Below are 5,580 nucleotides of genomic sequence, written 5' to 3'. Positions count from 1 at the left end.
TTCACTATGTACAGATATAACACAACATCATGTTATACACCTTAAGTATATAGTCAGCCCTCCTTTTCTACTGGTTCTGAATCTGTGAATTCAACCAACCATGAAGCAAAAACAAAAAAATTTTAAATTGCACCTAGATTGAACATGTGCAGACATGTTTTCTTGTCACTGTTCCTTAAACAACATAATCTAACAACTATTTACATAGTATTTAGATTGGATTAGGTATTATAAGTAATCTAGAGATGATTTAAAATATATGGGAGAATGTACATAAGTTATATGCAAATAGAGCATCATTTTATATAAGGGATTGAGCATTCATGGGTCTTGGTAACCATGGGAGTTATTGCAACCAATCCCCCATGGATGCCAAGGTACAATTATATACAATTTTTACTCAAAATAATAAATAAATAAGTAAATACAAGAAAATTGAGGTTTCCTTATGTCTTCAACCTAGCCATCTGTATCATCTTTCTTGCTTTATTTCTTCTGTTTCTGCTAATGCTTTCTTATTTAACATATGATTAATCATTTACTTCTGCTAATTGCCTATAGCCCACTTTTGCAGTTAATCTGGGAGAAATATATTCCCAACCCTTAAAATAAAGCAGACGACCCATGTTTGTTGAATGCTGAGTGAATCTATATACCGATTAAGTGCCTTCTCAATCACCAGCATGTGATTGCTATACAATGGGAAACAAAAACAAATACATAACAACTAAACTGAACTAAACAGAAAACATTTTGCATGGTCTCCAGTTCTCCAGAACCTGACAATTTAGTTGAGGACAGCAAAGTAGACACAGAGTGGAATTACCATAGCATGGAGTGCTAAACTCTTGGTACCTTCTGGGATACAATGTAGGTTACAGGAAGGAAATTGCTGCAGTTGGAGAGGGAATTCTAGGGAGTGGGGGGCTGGCTTGGGTAGTCAGTAGGGTGGAGGATCCAGTACTGAGTGCTTCCTCTAGAGGCCAGGGAGGGAGACCCTGGGAACACAGAAGGAGGGTTTCAGAGCATGTATCCATCCAGAGTGGAGGCATTTGCTGACACTCAGTATCCTTCATGTCACCTACCTGTTTTAGGTGAGGATGTCTAAGTTTGTACCCTCCAGGACCATACTTGGGGCAAGAAATTAAGGCTGGTGACATGATAAGGAGTAATCTCAGGTTGCAGCAGGTAATAGGAAATGAGACCGAGAAGGGAAGGATGCTGATCTTTATGTACAAGTGAGCAAGAGACCACAGCAGGCAGCGAGTAATCCTGCCAGGGGGCCCGTGAAAGCATGTGGAGCAAGTCTCAGAGTGGGCTTCCCAGAAAAGCCAGGATGCTGGTGGATTCTTTGGAGAGTGCTGCTGGGTTATGGAGGCATTGGCTTGCCAGCACCTGCAACCTACCCTGTACAGGGTCCCAGGGACAGTTGTGGGGCTGAGATCTGCAGGTGACGAGGAGGAAGCTCAGGCATGAATAGGAGCAGGGGACTGGGGCCTAAAAGCTGAAGTCAGACTCAGACGCATACATGGTAGTTCTTACATTGCCCTGTAAGTAGAAAGTTAAGCTGTACAAAACCATAAGCATGCTTTTTTTTTAATAGAAGGGAGTAAGAATTTTATTTGGAACCTAGTCCGATTTAGATTTCCTACAAAAACCCAACCCCTAAAACTTTGTAAGGACCCAAGAAGAGTTGGCTCATCTAATAAAGAGGACATATCAATGTCATTATAGCATTTTCACTAAACTATCTTGCTAATGACTCTGTAAAGCAGTATCCTTTAACCTTTATAAAATATTTTCCCCCATGAAGACAGACTATGGGGCAAAAAGCTAAGCAAACAAACAAACAAAAGACCAAAAACCACACCCCAATTTATTCACAAAGGCACTTTTAATTTAGTATTTAAATTTGATTCCATCATTTCTGGGCAAAAACATGGAGCAACCCCTGAGTGTCTCCTGGATGTCTCTACATTTTTGAGACAATGCAAGCAAGTTCATGAGGCCTCGGTCAGGGTTACACAGGGAGGGAAATACCCTTGAACGTGGGCTTCTCTGTGGAAATGATTCCAGTGCAGACGAAAGGAGAGGGAGACACACAACGCCCTCTATTGTCACGGCAGGTCAACGGTGTGGGCACAGTCCTCTGAAAGCAAAAAGAGCAACAACCCTATGAGAAAGGGGAACCTGTATCCACCAAGACGAAACCCTGGGTTTCTGAGGACCAGCCACTGGCAAACGACTCTGCCTACGAAGTGGGAAACACCCATGAGTTCTGCGGATCTGTCAAAACCATTTCTGGTAGAAGCAGCCCCACCTTCCACCTGCTGGTAACTGGAGAACACTGAGCCATTTCTGGTTCTGGTGGATTTTTTTTTTCCTGGACCTGCCAGGAATGTGACTTTAGGGGGCAGCCAGCCAGGCCCAAGGCGTGGGAGACCAAGGCATTTCAACAGCTGCTTGGGGGTGGGGGCGGCAGCACATTTTAATTGTCTCAAGGCAAACACCATGGGGCTTAGTTTACCCTCCCCTCTCTGGCCTTTCAAGAAAGTAGTGTAAACGGGTCCATTATAATCCTGTTTGGAAAATCCAAGAAATGATTGGTAATTAGGACCACTCTGCATAATCTAGGAGGAGGGAAGAGGTAAGGGAAGAGAAACATTTTTGCTTTCTCTTGATGCTCTGCGAGGTCCTGCCCAGGAATTTCCCTCCTGTCTGCAGAGTTCTGCACCTAGACTCCTTCCCCAGGCACTCCTGGAACAAATTAAGTTTCCCTGAAGAAAACGCCTCAGGATGACATGGCAGTGTCATCAGGACGGGCCCTGGGTGTCCTTCTCATGGGTCAAGGTTTCAGGAGGTTCTTTCCTCCAGGCAGCCACACAATGCCACATCAGTCTGGGCTGGGTTCTCCCCACCTTCATTGACATTCCCGGCCTTGCTGTGGCTCCATAAAAGAACCTTGCCTTTCCTCTTCCTTTCAACCTCAACATCTTGCTGGTCCTCAGGGAAGCCCTGGGGCTCATATACTGGGAAGACCAGGGAGGCACAGAGAGGTTGTAGGGCATTCAGGGGCACACAGTTGACAAATGCAAGGCCGGGATTCAAAGTTGAGTCTTTTGTCTCCAAACCCAGGACTCTTCCCTTTTTATTCCAGTGTACTCCTCCCAGGCAATCACGGAAACAAGTATTTAAAGATACAAACCTGCTTTCACATATTAATCAGAAAGGAGTATACGCCTGCCCTTATTCATCTCTGTGCAGACTGTCTTACCAAAGGCAATTCTAACGTGGGAAGTGAATTCCAGGTGGGAAAGATGGTGATGATAATGACAATGGCCACCGTTCATTAAGTGTGTACCAAGTCACAAAGCTAAGTAATATATCCATTCCCATTCACAGACCAAAAAAAAAAAAAAATATATATATATATATATATATATATATATATATATATATATATATATATATATATATATGAGGCTGGGTTAAATACCACACTCCTGTAGGTCCCAAAGCCACTATGTGGCCAACCTGGGTATTCAAAACCACCAGAGTGCTCCTGACAGCACCACCTTCTCTTTTGTGGCATCTGAGTCACTCTACACATTGTGATTAGCAAACTCCTCCACCAGTGGACTAGAAGTCCTGCTGCTAATGTCAGTTAAGGCTTAGGAAGGACAATGAGGTGCTGAGGACTATCCTAACCGCTTTCACATATTAACTCATTTAGCCCTCAGTGAGCAATGAACTGTTATCACTTATCCCTTATTGCACAGGTCAGCAGCCTCAGGCCAGACCTAGTCACCAGCAGAGTCTCAGTTACTTGCCACCTCGGGGTATAAGCCACAAGAGCCAGAGGGGGCCAGAGTTGGTGACCTAACCACTTCCCCATGTCTCTGCTACAGATTTGGCAGAGGACGGCTCTCTCTTCTTCCCCTGGCTCAAAGGATGAAGGTAGATCTTGTTCAGTAGATACCTGTTCATTCTGGCAGGGCCTTAAAAGTGAATCTGCTTGACTCTGCCTGAAGTGACTGCGGCTTGTGGAACTGGGTAAAAGGGCAGTGCAAACAATGCTTTGCCAAAAGTGCTCCTGCAGCCCTGCTGTGGCTGGCAGAGGGCCCCCCAGGGGTGTCTGTTATTAGCACATCTTGTGCTGTGCCATGGGAAGATACAAGCCTCCAGTCTGGCAATGATTTTGTGCTAGAACAGGGAGTCACCTGATGCCAACTGAAAATGCTGCCTGAACCTGTGGATGACAGAAATGACCAAAGCATGTCTTTGTTTGGCACCTTGATTTATGTGTGACCTGGTTTTAAAGGTTGTGTTTACAATGGATATTTCCTTAGACACAATCCAAACATTTTCCTCTTTGGCCATGAGCACCAGCAAAGCAAGGCTGTCTGGTGTCATTGCTGACCTGTAACGTCCGAGGACCTAAACTTGAACGGTGACTCATGCATTTCATGGGAAACATCAAGCGTTTCTCACTGCAGACACACACACACAGAGTCTAGGAATGCCATGCCCTCAAAGACAAACCTGCTTCCTTATTTACCTCCCTGCTTTCCTCAGGAATGGCTGGGAGCCATTTGCTTTCCTGGGAGAAGGGGAGAGAACCCCACATTGTCAATGTCTCCCATGGGCCACGTGGAGCTGCTTTCTGTAACATCGCCTCACTTACTCCTCACAGAATTGCCTCAGTTAGTTCACACAGAAATCTGTTGACGTGGCAATTACGATGCCTACTGTACAGAATCAGAAAAATGAAGCCACTTATCCCAGGTCATGCAGCTAAAAAGTGGAACCAGGATTCAAACCCAGGTTATTTTGACCACATCCTCATCTTACTTGTGGGCCTCCTTAACTTTTTAGCTCAGAAAATTATCTTCATGCACACACAAACAAAACACATGCACACACAAACACACCCTGCTACCAGATGCTAAGAGCAATGCAGATGCTTACTTAATTGTTGAACAAGGTAGCATGAGCCTGTAATTGCAGCTGAGGCAGGAGGGTGGCAAGTTCCAGGTCAGACAGGGCAACTTAGCAAGAACCTGTCTCAAAAGAGTAAAGTGAAAAATGGGCTGGGGATGTAGCTCAGTGGTAAAGCACCTCTAGGTTCAATCCCTAGTGCAGCAACAACAACAAAACTTGAATGAATGAATGATATCATTTTTTGTTAGCGCTCACTTTGCCATAAACTCCTCTGAGAATACTCTAATCAGGCCATCATCCATTTCTGACTGCTTAGTGTCTCCCAAATAGCTATCCGTACCGCATACTTTACTTTCACAATAGACTTAAACTTCATTTTATTCTTTTCTACCCCCTTGTCCCTCAGTTGAATCTTTCAGGTTCACCTGCTTCGCTCCCACTGTCCAATTCAATGCTGACAAGATTGCAGACCTGGCGAGCCTCCAAATCGGCTGGTCTGAAAATAGATTATGAAATCAGGAAGGGTGTAAGACACCCTTATAATCCTGATGCTATTAATACCCAATGAATGGAATTCCTAGCACACCCTGTGGCTGGTCAATTGTCATATAGCATCATTCATGCACTTCAGAGTAACAG

At 44.4% G+C, this 5,580-nt stretch overlaps 1 long non-coding RNA gene across 1 annotated transcript; it reads right to left on the bottom strand.

Annotated features, from left to right (window-relative positions):
• Positions 1-2,001: 2,001 nt before the first annotated feature.
• On the bottom strand, positions 2,002-5,365 carry LOC308652235. Its single transcript, XR_014022758.1, has 3 exons — positions 5,197-5,365; positions 4,969-5,060; positions 2,002-2,149 (listed from the first exon to the last, which is right to left on the bottom strand). It is a non-coding gene; the product is annotated as an uncharacterized lncRNA (long non-coding RNA).
• Positions 5,366-5,580: the final 215 nt, after the last annotated feature.

Source organism: Spermophilus citellus (assembly GCF_964194105.1).
Source record: "Spermophilus citellus genome assembly, chromosome: 6".
NCBI classification, from domain to species: Eukaryota; Metazoa; Chordata; class Mammalia; order Rodentia; family Sciuridae; genus Spermophilus; species Spermophilus citellus.
Note: the sequence above shows the minus strand (reverse complement) of the source record. Positions and strands in the feature narration are given on the sequence as shown.